Source organism: Oratosquilla oratoria, chromosome 29, assembly GCF_046742065.1.
Source record: "Oratosquilla oratoria isolate Oo_2021 chromosome 29, ASM4674206v1, whole genome shotgun sequence".
Taxonomy (NCBI): Eukaryota; Metazoa; Arthropoda; class Malacostraca; order Stomatopoda; family Squillidae; genus Oratosquilla; species Oratosquilla oratoria.
In genome coordinates, this window is record NC_134805.1 from 26,426,752 (window position 1) to 26,442,623 (window position 15,872).

Below are 15,872 nucleotides of genomic sequence, written 5' to 3' on the forward strand. Positions count from 1 at the left end.
CCCAGCACAGGTCCTGTCCTAGGACAATACAGGTCATTACTCAGACTCAGTCTGAGCGAGGTCAAAGTGTGACCTCCCTATGTTTCTTTCCAGTCAACCTCTTTGGTCATTCGTTTGTTTTCCATTTGTAATATTTCTACATTCCCTGGAAGTTTTCTTACTTCCCAAAGGTTTCCAGCATATTTGATATTCATGTGTTTTTGTGATGAATTTTGCACATATATGTGTATATATGTACACAGTTGTGTGTGTGTTATTTTTTCAAAGTCTTTTCCAGCTTACGGGAGTCCCGGTGACTCCCACTGATTTCTACCGACACTGCCAAAACTTTTCAACAAGACTCTTCGACAAGCTTCTTTGAGAAGACACCTCGCAAGAACTCTTTGCAAAGACTCCTCCCCAAGAATCATTCTAAAACAAGACTCTAAGAATCTTCGATAAGACTCTTCGCCAAGACTCTCCCTGACAAGGCTCTTTGTCAAGACATTTCGCCAAGACTCTTTGCTAAGATAATCACTTTCCAACAAGACTCTTTGCCGTGACTATCTGCCAAGACTCTTCGACAAGACTACGACAAGAATCACTCTTCGCCAAAACCCACTCTCCAACAAGACTCTTCGCCAAAACTCACTCTCCGACAAAACTCCTCACCAAGACTTCAACAAGGATCACTCTTCATCAAGAATCACTCTCCAACAAGACTCTTCGCCAAAACTCACTCTCCGACAAAACTCTTCACCAAGACACTCCCCCAAGACTTCAACAAGGATCACTCTTCATCAAGAATCACTCTCCAACAAGACTCTTGACTAAGACTCTTCTCAAAGAATCACAACAAGAAGCTTCGCCAAGACATTTCGACAAGACTTCAACAAGAATTATTCATCGCGAAGACTTTCTTCGACAAAACTTTTCGTCAAGATTCTTCAACAAGACGCTTTGCCAAGACTATTCGAAAAGACACTTAGCCAATGTGTGTGTATAATGTATGTGTGTGTGTGTGTGCACGCGCTCGTGTAGTACTATTTCCAGGTTTGTATAAATTCGAAACATTTGAATGATTGATATCAAACCCTTTTTCTAATTTAGTTCTTATACAATCTTATCTATTTAGTTTTGTAAATATCGTTAATTTGTATAAAAAGATACTTCTTTTGTAAGCCATGCTCGAAACTAAAATTTATTGTCACCCCTTGTAAATTTTCTTTGATATCAATTAATTGTAAAAGCAGTGTCTTATGACTGACTTTAAATATTGTGCTAATTCAACATACACCCAAAATGTAAATTTGTCATTTGGTCGAGGTGTGGTGTCTGGTTTTAAACAAGCACATGTCGTTCCTCTGTTAAAACAAAATCATGGAAAATATGCAGGTATAAATTACTGGCCCATGTTTATTCTGAGCGTCATGAAACTATGCAAGAGTGGTGTATGATTAATTGTAAGGCCTAAGGGTACCTACAACAAAACATTATGAACATATTCGATCAGACTTGGATAAAGACAGCTACTGTGGTTATGGTGCTGCATAGAAAATATTTGATACTATGAATAGTGATATTCTTCTGGATAAATCCAACAAAACATGTGTTAAATGGTTTTCCTCATACTTGTTGATGTCAACTCTGTCACACTGATGAATGTAACATGTGTCCCTCATATATGTGAATGACATGAAGTCTGCAGTCAGTTGCAACCTGTTATTGTATGCAGATGATTAAACACTGCTGTATTCACACAAGAATGTTAATATCATTGATTGTGCACTTAGTTCGGAACTTGGATCGGTTGGTCAGTGGCTTGTTGACAGGAAGTTATCTCTGCATTTGGGTAAATATGAGTATTTTTCGATATAAACTCCATGTTAAAACAGTGCTCAAATTTTAATGTTACCTATAATGGAATCAATGTCGCAATCAAAAAGTGTGTTAGACATATAGGCGTGGAATTTTACCAAAACATGAGTTATGCCACAACAATGGCAAATAAAGTCATCACTAAAGTTAATAGCAGAGTAAAGTTGTTTTACAGAATCTTCATTTTCTAGATATCAAAACCACCAAACTATTGGTCTCTCCACTAGTGCAGTGTCACTTCGATCACGGTTGTTGTTCATGATACCCAAGTCTATCTCAACTCATAAAACACGAAGTACAAATCTGCCAAAACAAACGTATCAGGGCAATACTCAAATTAAACCCTAGATTAGAACACATATTGATGCACCCCATTTTAGTTGTCTTTACTGGCTTACATTGGAAAACAGTGAGCTTTTTAACTACTTGCCACGTGTACAAAATTGTACATGGCCAGCCAACTAAATATCTCAAACATATATTAGTTCGTGTACGCTCTGTGCATTCCCACAACACACTATCTAGTGGTCTCTTGTATTACCTCGTTTCAGGTCTGTTTTGGACAAAATTCCTTCAATTTCACAGCTTCACGTTTGTGGCACAAGCTTGATGCATCAATCCAAACAATTTAAGATTATATGTCTTTCAGAGTCTTGTAAGAAATTTCCTTTAGATACTCGCTCTTGTCTGGCAGTCATAGCGATTATATCTATGACTAGTATTATTGTCCAGTCAACTTTTGTTGCCATTCATTTTAATTAGTGTTTGTGTAAAACTACATGGTGACCATTGTTATTTAGCAGTTGCTGAATGATACCATTATCACATAATTAAACTTCTTGATCTGTCTCTTCATATGATAAGACATTCTATGTAGAAGTGACAACTGAATGACAACGTTTGACAGCATCTGAATTTCATATATTCGTGTCATCCTACACATGATATTTTGAGTCTAGCGTTTGATATGTGCGAGATGCCATACCTCTGCCGTGAAAAGGCAGAACGCATTAACTCCAAAAACGCGATTTTTTTTTCCAATTTTGATACCTACGGAATCAGCAGAATGAGACGAAAATGTCTATGACAGTGGTTTACGTCTATCTTGTCATGATACAGATATCTCAAGTGGCAGAGTGCATTAACTCCACGGCGTTTTTCAAGCATTTTAAGGCAAAACGCACTGTATCGATATTTACGTGTCAGAAAGCATTAACTCCTTCCTTGTATGGACATGATGCGTCTTGCTTGTAAATATTGTGTGTGCTTGAGGGAGTTGATGCTCTATGTCATAAACTTGATGCGTTATGCCATGAAGTCAACACGATCATTCACGCTACCAGACTGCACACTGCAGCAAGTTGAAACATGAAATCCTCTACAATGCCGTATTAGTATATAATAACCTGTCAAGGATATCAATCCAAGAAAAAGACCTAGAACCTCTGCAGAAAGGCTGGACAATCAAAGAAACAAACATCCACTTCTCTCACCTTGTGGAGACAGTTGCAGAAAGAAATGCAGAACACAATTTCTTAATGAGGACAGAGAGAACATCCATGACATGTTTTGGAACATGACTCATGACATACAAAAACAATGGCTTCTTTCTAGAATTTGTAAAAAAAAAAAAACAGTCCAAAGAGAGAGGCCATCAGATGTAGATTCTACATCCGAAAAAACTTGTTCCCTTATTTATACTTTCCTTGAAAGCTCTGGAAAGGAAATACGGGTTTGCCAGACATTCTTTGTTCGTACTCTCGGATACAGCAGTAACCGAGTCATTGTTGAACTTGTGAAAAAAGCAAGAAGTTCAACTGGTGGGATGTCCACAGTACAGCCAGACAAGAGGGGTCGACACATCCCCGCTAATAAAAAGGATCACTCTATAATTGTGGAGCACATACAGAAATATAACCCACAAATATCTCACTATAGAAGGGAACATGCACCAAACAGGAGATACATCTCATGTGAAACATCATTAAAGGATATGTATGATGACTTTTTAGTACATAATCCTAGCTACTGCACATACGGAACATACCGTAAGGTATTCAAACAAGAAAACATAGGTTTTGGAGAACCAAAGGAAGATATTTGTGACACATGTGCAGCCTATAAACACCTCAAAGAGGATGAAATTACTGACAGTTTAAAAATGGCACAAGAAAACCACATTGCAAAGGCTCAAGAAGCTCGTCACGCCTATAAAGAAGACAGTTTAAAAGCATGGAGCTCTGTCAGCAGAGTTTATGCTGTTGATATGCAGAAAGTCTTACTGCTGCCAATGATCAATGGATTAAAAAGCTGCACATTTACACCTCGATTGATCGTTTTCAATGAAACATTTGCCAGCATGAAAGAAAAAGAAGTGAAGGAAGGAAGAATCTTTACAGCAAGAGAAAAACATTATGCTGTGTTGTGGGACGAGTCAACTGCGGGCAGGAATAAGGAACATGTTGCCAATGCATTTTTGTCCCTTATCAAGAAAGAGAGAGATGCCCAAGAATTTGTTTTCTGGACAGATAATTGTGCAGCACAAAACAAAAATTGGTGCCTTTATAATGCCATTGCAATTCTGATCAACAGTGAGAACCAAATCAACAGTGTCAGTTTTAAGTACTTAACTTCAGGTCATACATTCATGGCAGCTGATGGTATCCATGGCCATATTGAACGAGTCCTTAGACGAAAAGGGGACATGTATGACTTTGAAGATTTGAAAAATGCTATTGAAAGTTCTGTCAAGAGACTATCTATTCTTGACATTAACAAGAAGGAAAACTTCCTCAACATTCCAGAAATCAACAATAAAAGAAAAACAAGGTCCCAGGAGGGTGCTGACAATATACCATACTTGGAAGACCTAGTCGAAGTCAAATTTGAAAAGGGATTGAATGGATTTAAGTACAAGACATCATTTAATGGCCAGTATAAGTCTTGTAATTTTCTGAAAAGAAATGTTGATATATCAAGTGAACTGCTAGAGACTCCTCTGAAAAATTGTCCCAGAGGTATATCTTCAACAAAGAAGAAGAAAATACTTGAGAAACTGGTATGCAAGATGCCTCCAAACAGACGAGAGTTCTGGTTAAAAATGCCAGAAAATCCTAATAGCAAAGATTTGCTCAATAATGCTGACACAAAATAGACATAATAATTGATGTGACCTTATCTTTTTTTTTTAGATATCTATGTACGAGTATGGTGGAATCTATTGAGAATTTGAATAATACAGTGCAGCACTTATTTTTGTTTTTTGTGCAACAAACGTAGGAATTTGTTATTTTGGTGTGATTAAGTATTGTTATTTTTTTTCAATTTGTAAAATTGCAGTTTAGCATAATGTGCAGGAATATCATGTCTTTCTCTCATAAGTATATGAAGAATGTAAAAACAAAACATTAATTTGTATTGCTTTTTTTGTGACAGGAATTATTTTATATTCAGAGTTATGTCTAAATTTAGTCTATGCAACTCGTGTTTTTAGTGAAATAATTGTATGCACTATCACTAAAACAGCTTTATTTTGTGACAGGAATTATTTTCTATTTGGAGTTATGTCTGAATTTAGTCTATCCAATCCATGTTTTCAGTGAAATAATTGTATGCACCAGCACTATAAAAAGGAAAAACCAATCGTTTCTATTTCAGTTCTTTTTTAGGTCCTTTATCATGGCCAAATTTACTGTTCAAAAAAATAATGTATTATTTTGAAATTACTAAACGCAATAAAAACAATAAACTATTCATTTGCCATAATTTACAATATTGTTTTGCATTCTCAGCAGAAAAAAAACATTTTGCCAAATCAATTTGAAATTCTTAAAAAAGAATAATTGCAAGCCACAACGCATTATCTCCTATTATGAAATAGTTATCATGCATTGTGTGACTAGTGTGACAATGTATAACTCGATACAAGGAATATATTATCATAGAGCAATAAAATAAGTGTTAAAATTTAAGTCAGCAAAATTATAGGCTCCAGATATAAATAGAAAAGAAATAATAAGCACTGGAATATTAAATATCGATTTTCTGAAAACAAGGATTTTGGAGTTAATGCGTTCTGCCTTTTCACGGCAGTACTGCTCTTGACAATTTGACTAGAGCCTTTGAAATTCTCCTGTCATTTTCATCCAACTCTTGACAGTGGTTCCAGTGTTTGAATTGTCAATAGGTTTACACTGTACACAGTTATTTTTTTAATTTCATATATCTGTCATCCTACACATGGTATTTTGAGTCTAGCGTTTGATTTTATGTGCGAGGTGACATAGTCCGAGATTGTGTGCGTTTGTGTTTACGTGTGTGCGCGCGTGGGTGCCATATTGATGTGAGTGTATGTCATGTTTATGCGCAGCATGTGTATGTGTGTGCATGTGTGTACGTGTGTGTACAGTCATTCGTCGTGGACACTGCTGATCACGGCAGTGCAGTGTCGTAGTAAACACAATAAATAAGTGTAAGGCAAATATTACATTAAACATAGTTACAAGAAATACGAGCAAACTCAAGAAAAAATGTAGATGGCAACTCTTCACTCACACATTACTTCCTACGGAGAATATAACGAAAAGCGAAGTAGATGGAAGATAGCGTCAACAGTATATACCGCAAACTGGATCTATTTTTTCCTATGAACACAAGATACCTTTAGAATCCTATCTATTTTGACTGATGCATGATTCTGTTCCCCAAGGCAGCCACAAATCAAACTAAACAAGTCACTGGAGCAATGGTTCCTAACACCCAGCGTCCCGACCCAAAGTTGGGTATCAATCAATTTGAACGGTTTGCCAAAGATTTTAATATTCATATTAGAAATATTCTTATAAGTAATAATACTTTATTAGAATACCTAAATCGTTAACGTCATGGGCAACATTATGGAGACACGGTCGATTTAATTGATGTGAGAAATCTTCTCAACATCTACAATTATTTTGAAATTTAAATAAAACGAAATGTTTACGAGATTTGGGTCGCTGCATTAAAAGGTCACGGACCGTAGAATCTGATGGAAGCTATGAACTCCATTCATCATCAGGAGTATTTACATAAACACAACTTTGCATGCAATGTATACAATGTACATTATTTATTTTTGATTGTCACACATAAATGAGGTACACAAAGTGTTACTAAACTTTAAACATTCTGAAAAAAGACACTCCATTATAAGTGGTAGGGTGGCGAGTTTAAACGCCAAGAATCCGTTGAAATTTTATTATTGCCGTTTCATCCAACTAGGACTTCTTTATATGCACAAAGTAAGGGTTATATATCATGATCATGAAATACAATCCTCTCGTGCATCACAGATCTGATCAATGAGAGAGTTGTTGATGTTTGCCTTGAATAAGAATATGAAACTGTGAAGTGATCTCTGCCAAGACTGGGACAAGAGTGAGGCTTGTATAGCAAATATAAATGTTAATCTTTACCTGATCCTTTTGGACCCACTGAAACTCATCTACGGACCCCAGAATTAAGAATCCCTGACGAAAATACCAATTCGTAAAGGATTATTTGCTCATCTATTTTCCAGTTATTTTGGAATTTTCGTCATTAAGGATAAATTGATCATTTTCTATGTTTACGAAATTCTTCTTTGTTGCAATATTACAAAATGTATTACGAACACCGAGTAAAGATATATTTTCTATACAGACACAATACAATAAAAAACTGACATTTAGTCATTTACCTACCTGGTCTCACTGCTTCCATTCAACTGTTTGTCTCACTACTTCTGAGTAAACCATTATGACGTCACAGTTCGAGCTGTTGCGAGGCGCCAAAATTCAAACCATTATATCAGAACATCCCCATAACAGTCACTCGTCCATGTATCCATCCGCCTCAGATAATGCCTAACAGTTAAACCATATAATTTTTTTCCTTAATCAATATTGATAATGCATCAATGATATTGATTATGTGCTCGATAACCCGTTAGGACGACATTACGTCATAGGTTTGTCGTCACTTGTAGCTGATGACTCTCCTGCCAATCTAGTAAACACTCTAGAAACATATATGGAATACAAATATATAATATTAATATTTCATTTTCATATTTTGTCAGTTTCTTGAAAAAAACGACGTGGAAACGGTCGGAAGGAAACAGGGGATAGATATGTGATTATAATATTCATTTTGTGACAAATGGGCAGTGTTTAGTGGTGTATTGTGTCTCTATATACACTTCGCTAATTAGATTTAGTAGTACCTAAGAAGTGGTGCAACAAAGGTTCTTGCTATAACTGCAATCCAGGGTTGACGTAGGAGAAGAAAGGGGATCGTCCCATATTTAAAGCATTTGTCCCGCGTCCCGTACCTCACCTCCCCTCCCCGGGGACGCGTTTTGTCTCGTATTTTCAAGATTTTATATACTTCGCATAAAAATTTGAGAAAATTTTACATTTTACAGGTGTGTTGATTCGAAAGCAGCAACATCTGAGTGAAGTTTGATATATTTGAGCACCGAGCGGATCTGGCACTGAGTACTCATCACTCAAATGCCCAAGTGGAAAGTGTTCTCTTTGATGGGCCAACGATGGGGTGGATGCAGGAGCAGGTACGGTGTCAAGCTGATCAAGCCAGAGTTGTTGTTATTATAATAATAATAACAATAATAATAATGATAATACTAATAATAATGATAATAATAATAATAATGATAATACTAATAATAATAATGATAATAATAATGACAATAATAATAATAATAATGATAATAATAATAATAATTATAATAATAATAATAATTATAATAATAATAATAACATAATAATAATGATAATGATAACAATGATAATAATAATTAATAATAGTAATTTCATTTGGCATTGAATGAAGTGCAGATAATGAAAAGAACACATAGTTCGAAATAACAATAACAATTGCCGAGGATAACACAAAAAAGCAATTTCACACTGATCTGTTCAAAGTTCATCACATTTGCTCAAACCAAACCTCAACTTCTGAAAACAGCTGCATCAGGTGCATAATATGACAATAAAAAATAACCGACTATCCACAAAAAAATAATCTTCCTAAAATTCTGAAAAAAAAATCATCTGCATTTTTCTCCAATGAATTCGATATATCACGGTAACTTTTACAATCCTTTTAAACCTGCAGAATATACATTACTCTAAAGTTGTGATGTTTCAACATATGTAATACGAGACAAAATATACAATGTACAAGTCAATGAGGCGGGTCCTGGAGTTGCAAGTTTGTTTTCTGCGCTTCACATAGCCGGTAAACATTATCCTGTTTTCAAAATCTGGTCACCCTGAAGTAAACAAACTACTTATGGTCAACATGTCTGCACCAGTAGAAAGGATTCGATTGTCCAGAGAGGAGTAAACTTCGATGAAACGGAGTGAATGGCAAAATGAAACAATTGTTAATATATATATATATATATATATATATATATATATATATATATATATATATATATATATATATATATATATAGATATATATATATATATACACATATGACAAAAATGGTGTTCCCGCCTTGTTCCTCGTGCTGCAAGGTACCCCCTCCTCACCCCCTCCCACCTCGGCCCACCGCACTGCAGTTACAACGAACTCTACAACTATTTTCAAGCTAAGGCTAGACATTTCTATTTCGCTAATATAACGGTGACGTTAACAAGGGCGGCTTTAATTACAAAGGATTACAAAGGTGGAGCATGCCGACAGGAGACCTTTTGGTCCATATCTAGGTCGGATGCGTAAAAAAATTATAATAATGATAAATAAATTAATAAATAAATAAATGAATAAACAAAAACTATAATAATGTAAATAATAATAAATAAAATAAATAAATGCATATAGTTAAATAATAAACAAACAGGTAAATAGCAAATAATAATTAATTGACATATAACTAATGATAAATGAGAATCTAGCAAATAATAATAAACAGACAAATGATAACAAAACAAATAAACAAATACAGTAATATGTTTATTTTGGCTGCCACCAAGCGGTTTTATTCAACTGTGACAAATGGAACACATTTCGATTAACATTGTGTCTACACTCAACCTTAGTTAATCTTGCTGCCGCCAGGCGATTTCATTCATCAGAATAAAACCAATACATAGGTCAAAGGGTTAATCTCGTTACAAAAAAGCCGCTGTTCAGCAGAATAAAATGCTCTGTCTCGGGAGACAACACAATCCCTATATCACCGAAGCGGAAGATCTCATCAAGATTGTCTTAACCGCTTCAATACAGCGACGTCCCCCTCAGCGAGATGGATTCGTTTAACGTTACCCGCAACAAAATCAACAAAGCCGGTAAGTGTCGAAAGGGTCAATTGGTTGGTGGACCTAATTCGTATTCACAATATATATACATATATATACATACATACATACATATACATATATATATACATACACACATACGTACATATATACACACATACACATACACATACGTATATACATATATATACATATATATACACACACATATATGTATATACATACACACACATATACACATACATATACATATACTTATATACATACACACATACATATGCATACACACACATATACATATATATACACACGCACATACACACACATATACACATATATACACATATATACATACATACACACACATATATATATATATATACATACACACATATACACATATATATGCGTAAGCAACCACTGAAGATGTAATTATACGAAAGCGCTCTGCTTCGTTAGTTTACTTTTCCTAGTGGTCACTTACGCATTTGTGAACACACGCTCCTAGTGTTTTTATTGCATATATACATACACATACATATATATACATATATATATATACATAAACATATATATACATATATACAGTATATGTAAGGTCATCTAGGGCCGCGCGGTAGCCCAGTGGATACCGTGTCGAACTCGCGAGCAGGTGGTGGTGAGTGCGATTCCCAGGACCCACTGCGGGCTTCCTGCGTTGGTTCCCGACAGCCCTAGCCAGGCGGGGAAGCAACCCAAACATCGGCCTAAAACGACACAGTTGCTTGCAGCAAATGACAGGGCTGGCCCTAGTACAGAAGTGATTCACGTTGTCTCCCACCTTCCCGATATATATGTAAAGTAAGCTCATACCATCCTTAACCACTCTCATGCATGCATGCATACACCCACACTCACACCCACAGAGGGACCCACACTCACACCCACAGAGGGAGGGAGGGAGGGAAAGGAGGCAGACAGACAGACAGTAAGAATATGTGTGCGTGATTGTGCTTTTTGTGTCAATGTGTATTTGTGTGTATGTGTTCTTGTGAGTATACGTGTTTGTAGATGATTGTGTGTCTGAAGGGCTGTGTGCCGTGTGTATGAGAGCATCTAATCTAAGCAACCTAATTAACGTAACCTAACTTAATCAAACTAAAGCAACTCAAGCAATCAAACCTAACCTAACCAAACTGAACGTAAGCTAACCTAACCTAACCTGGAGGTGGTAGTGGTGATTTTGCTGATGATAATGATGATGACAACGACCTCACCACCCTCGTTCCCAAGAAGGTGTCCTTCCTCCCACCCCCCACCCCCACCGTTTTAAGACGACAGTGGTTTCTAAGAATAAACACTCTCACCCCCCAGGACTGCATCCTCGAGTTGAGAGGGTTTTTCGGAGTAGCATTGTCCTGAAAGAGTAGCAGTTGTCAATGAAAATATCTACCAGGAAGTAGTAGTAGTAGTAGTAGTAGTAGTAGTAGTAGTAGTAGTAGTAGTAGTAGTAGTAGTAGTAGTAGTAGTAGTAGTAGTAGTTGTTGTTGTTGCTGTCTGTGGGAGACAAATCTTGCCTGCTTTCACCACACAGTTCCACGAGGGCGGAGGTCGTCTGATTAAAAAAATAGTAGTAGTAGTAGTAGTAGTAGTAGCAGCAGTAATAGTAATAGTAGTAATATAGTTTACCGGAAAAAGAAATTTGTATAACTTAAGGACGTCAGTCCGCTTCAGACACTTTATTTCTAATGGTGTTAGGAAGCTGACATTTTTACTGAAAGTCATGCTTATCAATGTAATCATTCTGACCAAGTTTCATTGAAGTCTGTCAACAGATACTGTTCTTACACAATAAAAAATAATTATTTTATTGTGCAAAAATAATCAATATCCAAACCACTACTAGTAACTATTTGGACTTGTGTTTTGGATTTATTTTTCAGAAAGTATTGGGCATGGTTATAATTATCAACACACTAAACATGTGTAGGTTCATTGGTTATGCTTTGATCCACTGATATATTTACCCCCACTGAATTTCTAACTGATTATAACATAAATCACTCTAGAAATTTCAATATTCAACACATCATAATGAATGATGTTCAGAATTTAGAACAAAGTATCAGCTTGAAAGAAAAAATGCAAAGAGACCAAAATTTGTCAGAGTAGTAATACTTTGACAATATCTTAGGGAGAAAATCTAGAAAATGGGCTTCAAATTTTACCTTTAGATTTCTACACTCCAGTCATCACTGCAATGGATGTGATTGGTGAAATATGTAAATGAATTATTTCTATAATTCATTATTCAAGTAAATGAAGGTATCTATAGTGTTTCTAAAAATAGAGATTGATAGTCTTTTAATAGTACAGAGACCACACCCTTGGGGTTATCTGGGAACTATCTGACACTGGCGATGAAATAGGCAAGAATTTGTTTACTAATAGGGTGGTCAATGAATGGAATAGACTTAGTAACCATGTAGTGAGCGCTGAAACTATCAGTTGTTTTAAGAAACGGTTAGACAAGTTTATGGATGGGGATGACAGGTGGTGATGGATATGGAACTGCCTAGTGTAGGCCTTATGGTCTCTTGCAGTCTCCTTCATTCTTATGATTTTGTTCTACCAGGGGCAGGCTTCTTCCTAGTCAAGATCACCAGCACTCGAGAAGTCTTTGTTGCACCCCTCCACTGTTTGTAGGCTGTAAGAAAGCATAGTAAATGTCAACACAGCCACGTCACCCGTGCGTCCTTACTCACGTTGTGGTATGAACTGATGTACTCTCCTTCCTCCTCTCTCTCTTTTTATCTCTCTCTCACACACATCACGGAGTTGCTGTGAAATGCATGATCTAAAAGGACAAAGTAAAAAACAGAGCGAAGCTGTAGTCAAAACAGTAACAAGCTAGATACATGTACTCATGTGTTCTGATGCTATGATTGCCAACATGCGATATTTATACTGAAATTATAATTAATCATTCATAGTAAAAATCGCTGTATCATTTTAAATTTCACGGCGTTGTTGCCAACAATTAAAACTATTTTTCATCAAATTTGTTTTTTCATAATTTTTCATTTTTTACCCGTATAAAGCGGACTGACGTCCTTGTAAAGGTTAAATTGCACAACGAGTGACATTTTTTCAATACTCCAAGCAAAGAAAATAAAAAAGCATTGCTCGGCCGACCATTCCCACTCATTAAACTAAAATTTAGGCAACAAAAACGCTATGTTTCAACCCTGAATAAATCGTTTGCACTCTGAAAACAGCTTTGGCTATCGTCGACAATCTTGTGACATATCGTTATTCACACGCCATTGTAACATTAAATTTATTGAACAGCTGTGAGAAAAATCTGATAAATTATGGCCTAAATTTTCTCACAGCTGTTCAATAGACTCAACGTTTAACAATGGCGAACAATGGTGTGTGAATGTCGATGTTTGGGTTCTCTTACGTCACACTCCCGAAGATTCCCGACGAGAACCGAAGCTGTTTTCGAAGTGCGGGCGATTTATTCAGATTCGCAATCATCGCTGTTTCTCGATTATAATATTATTATTATTATTATTATTATTATTATTATTATTATTATTATTATTATTATTATTATTATTATTATTATTATTATTATTATTATTATTATTATTATTATTATTATTATTATTGTTATTATTATTATTACTATCATTATTATCATTAGTAGTAGTACTAGTAGTAGTAGTAGTAGTAGTAGTAGTAGTAGTAGTAGTAGTAGTAGTAGTAGTAGTAGTAGTAGTAGTAGTAGTAGTAGTAGTAGTAGTAGATAGTAGTAGTAGTAGTAGTAACAGCAGCAGTAGAAGTGCTGTTGTTGTTGTTGAGGTTATCACATTGGGCTATTTTCCTCCAATCTCCGATAAATCGGCGGTACCGCCCACCTCCAGATTTTTTTCCCCGCCGTAAAATCACTATGACAAATTGATTTGTTTTCAAACAAAAATACATGGAAAGTCCTTTAATATGCTGAATGAAAACTCTTTTCCTCCAGCAAATCAGATTCCTTCCCGAAAGCTGAAGGCTGAAAATCTGTTCCAACAGTCGGAGGAAAAATAGCCCAGTGTGATAGTGCATCTGCAGGGGCAGCGGGAGAGGCTTGACGCCAACACCGGATGTGAGATCGTCCCCCCACCCCATGCGTATGGAATTGGCACCCTGAGTTAACTATGCATACCCTTCTAACACCCTTGCACCCCCTCCCCCCCCAAAAAAAAAAAAAAAATGCCGATCACCAGTCCTCCCGTCGTCGTCGAGGTCGTCTCGTGTTACACTGCCACCATGAGTGCATGCGTGTTTTTTTTTATTTGTGTGTGTGTGTGTGTGTGTGTGTGTGTGTGTGTGTGTGTGTGTGTGTGTGAGAGAGAGAGAGAGAGAGAGAGAGAGGGTGCGTGTGTATGTGTTTGCGTGTATGTATATGTGTGTGTGTGTGTGTGTGTGTGTGTGTGTGTGTGTGTGTGTGAGAGAGAGAGAGAGAGAGAGAATGTGTGTTCGTGCGCGCGTCTGTATGTGTTTGCGTGTACATGTGGTGTGCATTTGCACAGGCGCATGTGTGTGCGTGCGTGTGCGCGGGTGTATGTGTATGTATGCGTGTACGTATGTAATATGACGCTATTCTGATGGTAATATCGTCGTCTTAAAGTAAACACGATAGATAAAAATGAAAGCAAATATCACACTGAATAGCTGTAAGCGATATGAGTGAACTCAATAACTCGTAAATGACAAGCTCTTCACTTATGAATTTCTGTCTACAGAGAATGTGACGAAATCCGAAAGCAAAGCAGATTTTACAAAGGATACAATGGCGGAGCATACCGACCGACAGAAGACCTTTTGGTCCATATCTGGTCGGATGCGAAAAAAGATCATAATAATGATGAATAAATAAATAAATAAAAACTATAATAATGTAAAAGATAGATAAAGTACACAGATAAGTGCATAGGTATACTTACACAATAAACAAACAGGTAAATAGTAAATAATGATAAATTGACATATAAATAATAAAATTTGAGAATCAAGCAAATGATAATAAACAGACAAATGATAACAAAACAAATAAACACATAATTTTCATCCACATGGTATCCACAGGCTGAAGAGAAATAGTTCAGTAATTTCGACCAACACGAGATACCTTCAGACTCCCGTATCGCTGTCAATGATGCATAGTTCCGTTCCCCCCCCCCCCGAGAACGAATTTATTACCGTTTTCTGTGATGATGATGTCACAAGCTAATTAAATCAGGAAAAAACGCACTATGAAAGCAAATTCCACTCAGAAGGGGGTTATTAGCTTGTTGATTTGTCAATTATCTTAGAATTATTATCACTAAGCATAAATAGGACAGTTTTTATAGTCACCCCGTTCTTCGTTATTGCAAATACCACATAGTGTGTGTGGAGAGTGAGTACACGCGTGTATATGTATGTATGTATATATGTGTATGTGTATTTACCTTTGTCTTTGGATCGCGTTTTGGGCTCGTGATCGACAGCTATTTCCCTCCCGGTAGAGAGCTCAGAGCTCGTATGACCGATCTATGGTTAATGCACACACACCTTACACACACACACACACACACACAACTCCTCGTGTGTGTATATGTGTGCGCGTGTGCGTGCGTGCGTGCGTGCAAAGTGCCGTAAAGTGCCGCAGGGGTGGGAGCGTTAGGGCCA